This window comes from Adiantum capillus-veneris, chromosome 15 (assembly GCF_014529385.1).
Source record: "Adiantum capillus-veneris isolate H3 chromosome 15, ASM1452938v2, whole genome shotgun sequence".
NCBI lineage: Eukaryota > Viridiplantae > Streptophyta > Polypodiopsida > Polypodiales > Pteridaceae > Adiantum > Adiantum capillus-veneris.
The window spans coordinates 4,856,718-4,871,607 of NC_140945.1; the positions used below are offsets into that span (position 1 = coordinate 4,856,718).

Consider the following 14,890-nt stretch of genomic DNA (forward strand, 5'->3'; position numbering starts at 1 on the left):
AGAAGTTTGAAAAAATATTAAAGATTAGCTTCTCTGTGGGACACTTCTATTAGGTTAATTAGGGTAGATGAAATAGGTTAGCATTCATACTAATAGCATGCTAATTACACAATGCAAATTGGTTAGAGTGTAGACACAAAATGCACTTGATTAGTTGGTGAAAATGAGCATAGAAGAGGTGCGTAAATAGGACAAAGGAGGTAGCTTTTGTTGACCGCATGCATGACAACTTGGAATAACCCATTCTAACAGCCAAACTCGAATTTGCATATCTAGAGATTTTTATTTATGCATACATGACTCCTAGATGTGTTTTTTTCTCTAGATATGTCCCACTTTGGATAGCCTATGACCAAGGCCTCTTTTGGCAATGTTGCACATGCCTTGTGCCACTTAGGATGCCCATTACGCTAGGGACATGCTCCATGGTGACTCTAGGGCAAAACCATAGTCTCAAAATTTTGCTCGAAGATAACACATTCTACACGTGCAGATTTGCATTTATCAATGAAGTGAGCATAATTATCGTAAAGGGAGGTGATGATGATGCCCAGTGCCCACTCGTTCCCTTTTATGTTTATTGCAATTATTGCCCTAGTTTGTAATCCCTCTTGATTATTTAGTGGTGGTTTGACTACTCCCCATAAGATTTTCTTCACTAAATACTCCCTAAGCTTGGTTTGCTAGGTGTGAAAATCCTCACCATTAAATTTGGTAATACCCTCCTCTTCCATTGTGCTTTGAGGATGGTCTTATCTTGGAGACTCTCCAAGACAAGACAAAATCCTCACCATTAGATTTGGCAATACCCTCCTCTTCCATTGTGCTTTGAGGATGGTCTTATCTTGGAGACCCCTAAGCTTGGTTTGCTAGGTGTGAAAATCCTCACCATTAAATTTGGCAATACCCTCCTCTTCCATTGTGCTTTGAGGATGGTCTTATCTTGGAGACTCTCCAAGACAATGTCTGATTCCTCTCATAAGTGCACAATTACTCTTTAGATGACGAATTGTGCGTTGCAATATGTTGTGTTGGATGCAGTTCCTTTTAATAGATAGATAGATAGATAGATAGAGAGAGAGAGAGAGAGAGAGAGAGAGAGAGAGAGAGAGAGAGAGAGAGAATTTCTCTTTGGTTTGCATGTGAAGAACCTCTTGATTCAAGAGGTGAAGTCACCCTTCACATGCGAGTAAAAAGCACCTTTTCTTCTTTGCTTTGGAGTATCCAAAGGAAACTCAATCGCCTTTCCTTCAAAGGAAAGGCTTTATGAATTTGTTTTGCAGGGCGAGAACGGCTCTCAAAAAATTAATAGCTTCTCTGCATGTGAGAATCCACCTCTAAGGAAGCTGGGGAGTCGTGTCCTTGGTTAATTCTCAATTGCCATGAGAAGAGACCCTTATATGGTCTTAGAGCTTTGGAGATTGTCCCCATGGACGTGAGCTGCAATGTGGGAAAAAGTGGGGAGGCTTGAATAGGCAACATTGTGGGGGCAAGGCTTTAGTGAAGCCGACGATATATATAGGCGATGTTTGATAAGCTTTGACATTCGGGCAACGAGCACACAAAAAAAACAAACTTAGGTGAGAAATGAGCCGCTTATGGACTCTGCCACCATTTCTTCAATTAGATTTGGTGCACTTGGAGTCCATTTGATTTCCAAAATAGTATAAAGCCTTCGAACCCACAACCCATGATTGCCAAGTATAGTCAATGCTCTAAGAGCGCTCCCCCATAGGGATGTTGGAGGCATGTGTGGAGAGCCTTCTAAGCATGGCATGGGAACCCCACAGCACTTCTAGAGGGCCTTCTCCAAATATTGTGCGGCTCGCTACAATTTCTCTGGGGAGTGCCTCACCCACACCCACATCTCTCCTACACCCTCCAGACTGTCACGTGGCAATGGGAATTAGCGCTTTCACCAGCTATAGTTTTGGAATAGGTTGCCTCATCACAGCTCTGACGAAAATGGACTATTGGTCTACTCTAAGAGCCTCACAATCACACCCATGAGAGTGAAGGGTGCGTAATCGGATATGTTCGCAGTATGGGGCGCCAATTTCTTTACAGAGGGCCTTTCAAACAATGAAGGCCACCATTTGTAATCTCCTCTGAGGGACCCCTATGGGGGAGTGATGTAACCACTTGGCCACATGCCTTTGTGTGTGAAACCCTTTCAAAATGGATAAGAACCCACTTTGGTAGGGCTACAAACACTAAAACTTGGAGGGAGATTAGGTCAGGCTAATGAGCTCCAAATTCAGAGCTTAAGGGCTCTAGAGAAAGCTCAAGCCGAGTTCTTTAAGAACATGCAATGAATCAACCTAAAAGGATTTCAAATTTTATTACTTTTCCTTCAACAATCTACACCTATTGTGGGTAGTGGCAGACACACATGTACATGTAACATATCCCATCAAAAGAAGCAATTAATGATAGTGAACTAAAAAAATGTAGCCTAGAATGCAAGTGAAACCGAACAATTACAATGGCCAAGTAAGAGACGCTATGTAATCTAATATAGAGAGATTGCCTATGGTACACCTATGCCTACTAGCTCTCATACCATATTTTAGGTTTAGGGTGGATGAAATAGAGTAGCATTTATGCTAATACCATGCTAATTACAATACTAATTGTACAATGGAAATTGGCTAGAGTGTGATGTGCGCGTGTACGGGGTGTGTGTGCAAGAGAGGGGAAGAGGATGATACACAGACAGCCCGTGTTTGGGTTAGTGGAGAAGAAAGAGAAGAGTCAACCCTCTCTCTTTTTCTTCCTATATTGATTAGGTAAAATCAAGTATACAAGGGTGGTTTCCCACGGCCACGTGGCCTACACCCCAACAACCTCCCACTTGAAGGTCATGGTGGCCAATAGTGCCATTAGTATAGTTAGTCTATACAAAGTTGATGAAGCATTGCTGAGGCTTCATCCTACACCCATAAGTTCTATACAACGTGTAAATCGCTTCGAGGCTAAGCTCTTTGTGAGAGCATCTGCGGGGTTGTCGTCAGTGTGAACCTTGACAACCTCGATGCGCTTGCCAGCCAATGCATCTCGTATGACATTGTATTTGACCTCTATGTGTTTCGACTTTGAGTGAAACACGGGATTCTTTGCCAAAACAATGGCACTCTGACTATCACAATGTAGTACTGGAACCTCGTGAATGCCCAAATCTCCCACTAGACGAGCCAACCATATGGCTTCCTTGCTGGCGTCAGATGCAGCAACATATTCTACCTCAGTGGTAGATGAAGACGTGCAATCTTGGAGACACGATCTCCAAGAGATAGCTGCTCTAGCAAACATGAACACATAGCCAGATGTGGATCTTCTACGATCCACGCAACCCGCATAATCCGCATCCGTGTAACCTACAATAGATGCATCACTGTTTTCGAAGCGTAAACACTTGCTAGCTGTACCTTTCAAATATATGAGGATTTTCTTCACTACTTCCCAATGCTTCTTGCCAGGGTTTGCCATGTACCTACTAACCACTCCCACTGCATGTGCAATGTCTGGTCTTGTGGCTACCATAGCGTACATCAAACTGCCAGCTGCTGCTGAAGAATATGGTACTTTCGTCATTTCCTCTTTCTCAACCACTGTCTTGGGAGAGTCTTCCTTGCTAAGTTTGGAGTATGCTTGCATTGGGGTACTCTATGACTTCCCCCCCTGCATACTAAAACGTTGCAAGACTTTGTGAATGTACTTTTCTTGAGATAATTCAAGAATTCCACGTTGCCTGTCTCTCTTGATGTGCATACCTAGAAAGTGATTGGAATCTCCCAAATCCTTCATGGAAAACTGAGTGCTTAGCATGTTTTTCAACTGATTGATCTCATCAATTGATTTGCCTACGATAAGCATATCATCTACATACAAGATCAAGATGATTAAAGAACCATCATTCAATCTTTTTGTGTATAAGCAGTGATCCTCTTGACTTCTTATGTAACCCTTAGACTGCATGAATTTGTCGAATTTTTGATACCATTGCCATGAACCTTTCTTGAGGCCATAGAGTGCCTTTTTAAGTCTACAAACCAATTCTGTCCTCGTTGGTTTTTGGGTTTCACATATGAATCCCTCTGGTTGTTTCATGTAGACATCTTCATCTAGATTCACGTGAAGAAATGCTGTGTTCACATCCATTTGGACAAGTTCCATGTCCTGGATAGCAACCAAGCCAAGCACGGTGCGAAGTGTAGTCATCTTGACTATTGGAGAGAAAATCTCATCAAAATCCACACCTTTTTGCTGCTTGAAACCCTTGGCAACTAGACGAGCCTTGTATCTAGGCTCGGGATCTTCCACTGTATACTTCTTCTCGTATACCCATTTGCAAGGTAAAGCATTTTTGCCTTTTGGTAATTCAACCAAATCCCATGTCTCATTAGCCACAATCGAATTGTATTCTGATTGCATAGCCTGCTCTCACTTAACGCTATCATCCATTTGTATAGCTTCTTTGTAGCAGGTTGGCTCTCCACTGTCAGTGACCAAAATGTGGTGTATACCCGGCTCAAACTGCTCGGGCGCACGTGATACTCTCTCAGAGCGTCTCAGTGCCTGACTGCTGGACTCTACTCTCTCCGGAGCAATAGTAGTATCTTGCACTTGAGGAGTAGGTGCAACACTACCGAACTGAGTTGGTTCGGAGGCTACATCCTCAAAACGAATACGTCTGTACTCAACATCTTTGATGGGCTTCTTGTGCATTTTGATTCATTGAAAATCACATGTGAGCTACGAATGACTTTGTTTGATTCTAGGTGCCAGAGACAATATCCCATCTCTCCGTTTGCACCATATCCAATAAAAATGCATTTGTGTGATCTGGGATCTAACTTTCGACGAAGTTCTTTGGGCACATGTGCATATGCCTCACATCCAAATACACGTAAATGCTCATAGCTTGGCATTTTTCCACTCATTAATTCCTCTAGAATTTTGAAATTCAAAGGAGAATTAGGTGACCTGTTGATGATGTGCACTGCTATCAGAACAACTTCCCCCCAAAACTCTGGAGTAAGCTTCGCCATAGACATCATAGAGACAACTCGCTCTTGAATCGTACGATTCATTCTTTTAGCTATCCCATTTTGCGCAGGTGTGTATGCAGCAGTAAACTGCCGCCGAATGCCTCTTCTATTGTAAAAATCCTTGAACTCTATGGCGACGTATTCTCCACCATTGTCCGTGCGAAAAGCTTTGAGCTTTTTTCCTGATTGGTTCTCAACCATGGCGAGGAATTTTTGGAATGTCGAAAAGACTTCTTCCTTACGCTTAAGGAGATACACCCACACCTTTCTGGTAGAATCATCTATGAATGTGAGAAAGTAGTTCGCCCCCCCTAGAGTTTTATGTGGCATTGGACCACACAATTCACTGTGCACCAAGTCTAGAGGTTCGCCTAGTTTCTTATTCAATGGCGAAGATGTCAATCTAGTCTGTTTGCCATATAGACAATGCTCACACAATGGAAAGTCCATGTAATCTAACACAGGTAAGTAGCCAAAACACTGTAGTGTTTTCATTCCCTTTTGGCTAATATGCCATAGCCGGCTATGACACAACTCAGAAGACGGCAGCTCGGCAACATAGATAGAGTGTTCATCGACACTCGAAACAAGCAAAGAGTACAGGGATCTGTTTTTATTACCTTTCATCATGATAAGGTTGTTCTTGTGGATCATCCAAGAACGATTACCAAAAACTGTAGTGTAGCCAAGATCATCCAATTGCCTTTTCGTAAGATTGGGCACATGTCTTACATTCTGCAGCACAAAAGTAGTGCCATTATGCATCTGAAGTTTCACATCACCAATGCCAATAATGTCAAGCTTATAGGAATCACCAAGCTTGACTGTTCCATGCATGGATGCATAAGAGGAAAACCACTCTCTATACGGTGTGACATGAAAACTTGCACTAGAATCAAAAATCCAATTCTGCGCATAATCCTTATCCTGTGCAACCAAAGCATCTGGAGTGAGATCTGAAGTGAAAATGAGAACATCTGAGGCATCTGCTATCACCTCGGCATGAATCTCTGTGGGCATAATGAGCATCACTGGAGGAGGAGCATTCTCTACTGCAGTGGTAGGTATGGGAAACTCAACAATATTGAGCTCCTCAATCTTTACTGTACTTTTTCCTTTGCCAGAATTATCCTTTTGCATGTTTTTCTGATCTTAGGAAACTGCGACAATCCTTTTTGTAATGACCCTTCTTGTGGCAATAGTAACACTCGACATTTCTGGCATTGCGGTCTCTACTTTGGTTCCTGTGTTTACTAGGACTACGAGGATTTCGCTCTCTACTTTTGCTTTTGTATTTGTTCTTGTCACGGCCTCTTGCCTTTGTTGAACTGCCAGCCATATATGCATCTCCATGACTAGCATTATCGAGAGATTTACGAAAAATCTCTTCAGTGAGCAACGCATCTGTGATAACATTGAACTCTAACTTGCCATTCGGAGCTGAATAGCTAATGGTTGTGCAAAAGATATCCCATGAACTGGGTAGAGAGCATAACAAGAAGATAGACTTGAGTTCATCGTCAAACTCCTTAGAACCCTGAGATGTCAGCTGACTGAACAAGGAGTTGAACTCATTTAAGTGACCGGAAACTGTGCTACCTTCTTTCATGTTGAGCTTCATAAGCTTTTTCATGAGAAAAACTTTGTTGGATGCACTTTTGCTCTCCCATGTTGAACATAAGCTATCCCAAAGTTCCTTGGTTGTTTTCTTCCCTATGATAGTGAAGAAGACTGACTCGGCTAGATGTAGACGTATCGTAGACATGGCTTTTGCATCCAAAAGCTCCCATTGAGCTTGTGTATAATCATCATCCTCTGCGCGCTCTTTCAACGGTTCTGAGAGGCCTTTGTTTATCAAAACATCTTTCATGCGCTCTTTCCACATGGTGAAGTTGCTGCCATTGAACTTCCGAATGAAACACTCCTCCTTTTCTGAAGAAGAAGCCATTGATTGCTGACAAGAGGGTTTGAGAGGTGCCAAACTATGGCGAGAAGCTGTAGAAATTTGGGTAGAGTAACCTTTGTATTGGGAGTATAATCTCAACCAAAATAGACTCAAAAGTGCCAACAATGAAAGTCACGACTCGCAGGAAGGAAATCCGGCAGAGTCTCCTTTGAATGAGGAGTCAAAACTCAACTCAAAATGCACATAAATGTGCCAACTGCACTAACTGGGAATCTGCTGCACAAAACCACTGTTGTGTGACTGCCAACTCGGCATCAAAAGCATAAATAACCGTCTAGATACATATCCTATGGCGAGGGTACCGTAAAGGGGAACTCCAGCTACTTGTATCACTGAAGGTGTCTCAACATTCGAGCACACCCCATCTCAAAGAAAACCTCACGCTATCGACCCTCCAAAGGCTAATGCAGACACAAATGGACTAGCCACAGTCTCAGAAAGGGATCTTCCGGTCCGAGTCTCAAAAACGGCTGGGAAAAATTGCCAAAATAGGCAAATATGGCTCCACACGTAGTACAATGGGCAGTGTTCACAACTCAACGTACATGAGTAAAACCGCGCTCAAACAGGCACCAAGAACTACTACATGCAGTGAAAGTGATCCCTGCAGGGATATCTGCTCTCAAAAGAGCTCAGTAGCACTAGGTGTGCTCACAACAAAATGCATCTGTCAACGCATGTGTCCGCAGAGAATCTGCTGTCGAAATGACTGTCAAATCGCCTGTGAAAGTGCTGTGTCTGGTAACCTGGAGAATCTGTGAGTGAATGGGCTGAAAAAACCCATGTAGCCTGTAACCTGCGTGCCGGTGTTGCTATGTGCCGATTTCTGCCGCCGGGCAAAAATATGCTAGTCGAATAGCCGCCAAAGGTATCGTAATCGTAAACTGTGTTGTACAGTGTGATCGGTGTGCTCGGTGCTGATGCCGGGTGTCACTCCTCTATGAGAGAGGTACCTCACCCGCGCATGTCGCAAGCACGGTCGTCGATCGCGGGAACGCACTCGTCTGGGGAAACGCACGGTGTCTGGGTCAGATGTCGGAGATCCGCCGCAATGAATAAGTAATGCCGAGCCGGTACACTAGAAATGGTGTCATAAAATGATGCCAACAGCCGGTGCTCGAAGCCGTGGAGGAGAAACGCTAGGAAATCGTCGAATCAGTGTCGAAAACTGATGCCGATGTCGTCTTCCGCCGCCGGGCAAAAGTGGCTAGCGGAGTAGTCGTAAAACGCCAATGCTCAAAGCCGATATCGAGCGGTCAATGCCGAGTCGGATCGGTATCGATCGCAGATCTCGCTCGATCTGTCAAGATCGTTCTCAAGCTTGTCGGACTCGAGAGTGGACGTCGAAGTCGGAAGACAATGTCAAAGAAGTCGATGACCAAGTCGGAGAATCGCTGATGTCAACGATGAGACTTTGGTATCTCCCAATCTCTCTCTCTCTCTCTTTCTCTCTCTCTCTCTCTCTCTCTCTCTCTCTCTCTCTCTCTCTCTCTCTCTCTCTCTCTCTCGATGTTTAAGAGAGTTGTGTGTGAGGCTGTCGATGGGTGTGGTGGGAATGGGGGGTTACACACATAGTGTAATGAGGTGATTTTTGTTTTAATTTTTAATTTTTACTGTCGATTACTTCCTATGCCAGCCCTGACGAACCAGAGGATGAGACTGTGTGTGTGTGTGTGTGTGTGTGTGTGTGTGTGTGTGTGTGTGTGTGTGTGTGTGTGTGTGTGTGTGTGTATGTATGGTTTGGCTTTGCTCGCACTCGTTCTTGTTTACTGCTGCAGCTCGTTCAATGCCAAGCACACACTGTGCATGCGTGTGTGTGTGTGTGTGTGTGTGTGTGTGTGTGTGTGTGTGTGTGTGTGTGTGTGTGATACCATGCTCGGATTGCCCGTCGGCTGCAATCCCCAAGCCTGTGATTCGATATTGCTGCCCGAATCTGCTGCATCAATTCCCCAATGAGCTTCTCTCTCTATGATAAGTTGCTCGGTACTTCTCGGCCCTACACAATATCAAGCTTGCAATATCTTCAAATTGCAATGCTCTTCAATGCTCGAGCTGTGTGTGGATTCCAGTGCTGCCAACTGCAGGTTTGGGTGTGTGTGTGTTATGACACAACTCGATTCCCTGTTGAATGCCCTTCAAGCCTTCGATTCCCTACTGAATGCCCTTCAAGCCTTCCTTCTGCTGCTTGGTTCTCTGGCTACCCCAATGTCGAGCTCACTGCAAACTGTGTCTTGCTCGGATTTGTCTTGGCTGCCGCCTATTCACTTCAAAGCCCCCCAATTCACAGCGCTGCCAAGCCCGATTGCAAAGCTTGTGAATTCACTGCAGGGCTGCCCGAAAAAAATTCCTAAGGCTCGATTTGCCTGCTGTCTCAGCTTTGCTTGGCTTGCTACATGCAATTTCCCTTATTTGCTCAATGCCGAGCTATTGTGCTTGATTGCCTCACAGTGTGTGTGTGTGTACCACACACCATTCCCAAGCTTTCTTGAGTCTCTCTTTGAATTCTCTACCAGAGCTACCTTTTTGACTGTAGATCCACTGCTACACCTGATGCTTCAATTCCCTACAAAATCTCCCACACGACTAAGAGGGACTGCGTGCACCGAGAAGCCAGGATCTCACTGACATCGCCCGATCTCCTCCGATCCCTGTCGGATCCGCCCCAAATCAACCCGATCAAGTGCTGCAAAGCACCGAGCTCCGACCGAAGAGCTCCGACCGAGCTCCATCGCCGCCGAACCAAAGCTCTGATACCAATTGATGTGCGCGTGTACGGGGTGTGTGTGCAAGAGAGGGGAAGAGGATGATACACAGACAGCCTGTGTTTGGGTTAGTGGAGAAGAAAGAGAAGAGTCAACCCTCTCTCTTTTTCTCCCTATATTGATTAGGTGAAATCAAGTATACAAGGGTGGTTTCCCACGGCCACCTGGCCTACACCCCAACAGAGTGTATACACAAAATGCACGTGATTACTTGGTGAAAATGAATACATAAGAGGTGCTTAAATAGGACAAAGGAGGTAGCATCTACTGACCTCATGGGGATGATCGTTTGGAACCGCCAACTCCATAAAAGCAAGATCTTACCTCACGTTTTGAAATGTTTTTCCCTATTTCTTGATTTATTTCAGCTATTTTCTACGTTATATTGCCTTGCTGCTCATTGGACGCACTTTATTTCCTCTCTCTTCAATATGGCCCTCTAAAAGACCTCCAAAATCTCCTAATGTATGGCATGTGCAACATTGCCAAAAGAGGCCTTGGGCATAGGCTATCCCATGTGGGCCATTTCTAGAGCATGCAGGCATAAATAAAACCCCCTAAACATGTAAATGTGAGTTTGGCTCGTAGAATAGGTTATGTGGACCCGCTGTAAAGGGACTCTGATAGCCGTCAAGGTACTAAAAGATAGCGACTAAAAGCTATCAAGGCTCCTGCCAATAAAAGCTATCCTTCCATTAAGAAAGCTTTCAAAACCCGCCCTCCCTCCAGTGCAAGCAAGTCACCTTTAGTCTTCCACTCAGATAGTACTGTGGCTTCTTCTTCTCCCCTCGGGGGGTTCACCTCTTAGACATGTAAATTACCACGTGATTTCAAATGAATGGGTTTTTCAATTGCCAAAATTTTAAAAGTTAAACATGATTATATTAACATAAGGGGGGTTTTAATTGATTTTAGAGAAAAACTTGTAAGTTATTTAAAAAAACGGGATCACTTTATTGCTTTAAGGATGTAGGTATAGGGGTTTTTTAATACCCTTTGAACGCACGTTATATGAATAGTTTTTTAAAGGTGCACCCCCAAGTCTCTCCCCAAATAGCCTCACCATGAGTCTACCAAGGAGGCCAAGTTGCAGCATTAGATCTATTTCCATCTCAAGCTCCATCACTACGTATAGTCAATGGAAAGAGCAAACGATATGCAAAGGTTCTTGGTTTCTCATGCAACCAAGGAGGAGGAAAAGATCCTGTACAAAAAATATTTTTTGTTCCGCATGGAAAGCATGAGTGCTAGATTTTAAAGTGGAGGTTGGTAAGAAGACAGTAAAAGATTTTTTAGTTCGGAATGTCTTCACTCACTCTGTCGCTATTGCAAATGGTGGTAATGCGTCAATGGTGCATCACCCACGATGCAAGTGTAAGTGGTTTCTTATCCTTCCTTTTATTGTCTTCCTTTTAGACCTTTTTGGTCTCTTATATTTAGGTATTACACTTACACATGTTTACCCTTCTTCGTATGAGGAATGGGAGCCAGCCGAGTGCATTGTCAGACTTATATCTATAATCCATTCTCACATTGGTGTCTTACAGTATGTTGAAAGATCCAGCAAGAGCCTTGCAGATCAAGGTATTTTCTTCTACGACCACTTCTACCAGCCCAACCAAAGAAATAAAAAAGATATGTTGGTTAAGATTCCTCTGTCAACCAATTGGAACTCTGTAAACTGGCCAGTCCCAGACACAACAGTGAGTGAAGCTCTCTAGATCAAGTTATTTAGAAACGTGCAAAGGTCCCTTTGACCTTGTCCAAAACTCTGTACCCACCAAATTGGTGAAGATTGCTAATTTCCATCCTATGAGTTTATTTGTGGAGCTTTTCCACACCTGTCACCTACTTGGCGTGAAGACTATGCTAGAATGTAAATCTCTAGACTCTTCCATCTGTGACAAACATCTTGATGGAGGGTGGTATGTTAAAGAGGTGGATGGCATACACTGCAAGATTGCACTTGAGACTTTGGTTTCCAAGTATATGATCGTCACACAATCACTTCTCATCTCTTTCTGGTTCAAGCGCTCTCAGTTTGTTGCAGGCTGCTATGTGCCTATTGATCAAGAGTCAGCATACTTGAAGAACAACACTATAATAGATGTGGAGGAGGTGGACAAAGAGCTCAACCTTGTGATAGTGATCACAATAAGTGAGCAATCCGATTTGTGATAGAGATTCGTTTGTGGCCTTGGTACTAACTTGATTACGCTAGTTAGAGCGCATTCATACGCAAGATCTTGCCTTGGCTTGATTTTAGCCATCGTTCACACGCTTGCACTCAATTAGTGCTTGATTAGATTCGTTGATTGATTTTTGACCATGACTTGGGCCTAGAAATGACTTTCAAAGTTTTTTCACACGCAGTGATCCCAGATTAGCGCTTGGCTAGCCTTTGATTGCCAGATTTGACATAGATTGATAGATTTTGGTGACCATGACCCCTAGTGGCTCCGATTTAGTAATGTTACGGTTAGTAGGAGAGTACGATAGACTTTTATGCTATCATGAGCACCCTATTCATCTCTATCATGATATTGATCTATATTATTTGAGGCTTTTGCCTCATGACCATTCTACTCCTGCTTTCTAGATGCTTAGAGCCAGTGCACACCCTACGATGTGTGATCATCTCATAGATTCCATAGAGGTACTCTACCAAGTTCATAGGATAGAATCGAGACATGAGATTATAGCAGCATCTCCTGAGGATACTATCGACACACGACCCCATCCAATGAACATTCAATTATGATGAATGCATGTTAGTATGTTATATGCTGATGAGGATGATCGCATGTATTCTAGAGAGTCACGGATGCCTATCCTAGAGCCTCAGGTAGATTTTGGTACATCCATGGGTAGTAGGACCTATGTCGGTCTTGATGGTTGGAGAACATACACAATTATTTTTGGCCTTCCATATAGACTTACCCCTAGCCCTAGATCACCTATTCCTATTGCCATAGCGGAGCCAGAGCCAGTGTCTAGTCACAAGGTGAGATCAGAGCACCATCCCACTAGACCCATTGTGCCACATGACGCCAGAGACGATTCCAGATCTAGGTTGAGACCCGAGATTGATGAGTCCCTTGAGCAATTATCAAGATTTATGGACGCAGACTAAGATGAGCTTGAGACCACGATCTTCACAGACACCATCCAGAGTCACCCTTGACACGACGAGTGCCGCAAATTTGATTATACCAAGAGTAGATCTACCACGAGCTACTGAGATGAGAGCACTCAATGCACGACCCATTGAGCCACCATGGACGATGCCACCACATTATGTATCCATGAGAGAGCATCCATGACCCTTGATGCCAGTGCCTACCATGCATTTTCTTACAGAGACTGTTGCGCCCACACCGACTTTTAGAGACATTCCACAATCACATGACCATGATAGTGTTGTGTCACACAAGATTACAGCTTTGATGAGCGACATGAGTCCTACGACGAACGATGAGCTCCATAGACTAGCTATTTTGTTAGCCATAGATAGACCCGTGCTAGTCTTGTGTGGTGAGCAGAGAGGACTATGCATATTTCATGATTTAAGTCGGTCAAGTTTCTTTTAGAAACTCAAGGGCTTAGTTCAGGATACTCCCACCATTAGCAAAAATATGGACTCTCCTTGGGCCTTTTTGATTAGTGAAGGCTTAAGGGAGAACCAATGAGAGGGCTCTTGGGATATCACCTAGAGGGGGAGGAATGGTAGAGGTGCATCCTAATCGTCTCCCTCTTCAATGCTTGGTTCTTAGAGAGAGGTGGGAGGGAGGCTTGGGGGGTGGGGGGGGGGGGGGGGGTGTGGGGGGTAATAGGGGGAAAGAGGTGTCAGAAAAGAGGGAGGGACCCCCCAAAAGAAAAAATGCGCAGGCTTAAAAACCCTAAAAAATAATTTTTTTTAAAAAGTATCAAAATTGACTCCTTTGCCTCCAAAACTGTCCCAAAACATAAACTAACTTCAAAAAGTCAATTTCTCCCCCCCAAAATCCACTTTTCTCTCCCTCCCTCACTACTTTTCTCTCCCACACTCTCCCTCTTCTCCCTCCTCCCATTCTCTCTCTACAGTCAAGGCAACCATAGACAAAAGCTTTCCACCTTCTCTCACACCTCCATCAACCCTCTACAGTCCCACACCCCATAGCCCACAACTCCACTATCCTCTCTACCTCTCACTCCTCCCCTCGTTCTCTATCTCCACTATCAAAGCCACCATAGCCACCATAGGCAGCTCACCTCACCCTCCCCTCAGCTCCTCACACTACAACAAAAAAACATGTTATCGATGCAGATATTGATGCAGGACGTCGCTATCCACGTCGCTATGAAACCAGCCGCTATTAGCGACGCACATAGCGACGACCATAGCAGGAAAAAATTTTCTTGGGCAGAGGGCAGGTAGCCTGGCCTGTGCCCAGTTAAAAGATGGACACAGCCACAGCCATACTTCCTGCCCTCTGCCCAAGAAAGCGAGCAGCACCAAAATATCAACCATGCTCCCGCGCGCAGAAATTTCGGCAGAGTTCCCTTTGTTTTTACATAAACTTAAAAAAAAAAACCATATCATGTATACGCCTCCTACATGCTATCCATGTAGGATCTCACATGAGATTTAAGGCCAATGAAAGACAACCGTACCAACTGAAAAGCATAGCCATAACTTAAAAGCATAACCATAACGAACCATAACCATAACTTAAAAGCATAACCATAATGAACCATAACCATAACTTAAAAGCATAACCATAACTTAAAACCATAACCGGCTATAACCACTTTGATCAAAACCATAATGCAGATAAACATAACCATAAACAAAATTAACAATAACCATAAGCATAACCAGAAAGAGAAACAATAAATGTCTATACAATGACAATGACAATAATCATAACCATAAGGGAAACAATAACTGTCTGAACACTAACTGTTTGTACAAAAAAGAGACACAGAAGCGTGTCTGTGTCTCACAAAGCATATAGATGAAATCTGGTCCACTAATGACTAGGTGTCGCAACCTGCACATAGGACAACTCACAAAATTAGTATTGATATTACTTCACATATACTGACTTAATTAAATCAACTCACACATA

General features: G+C 43.8%; 1 pseudogene; it reads left to right on the forward strand.

The window, feature by feature from the left end:
• The first annotated feature begins 11,128 nt into the window (after nucleotides 1-11,128).
• On the forward strand, nucleotides 11,129-12,912 carry LOC147440198 (uncharacterized; annotated as a pseudogene).
• The last annotated feature ends 1,978 nt before the right edge of the window (nucleotides 12,913-14,890 follow it).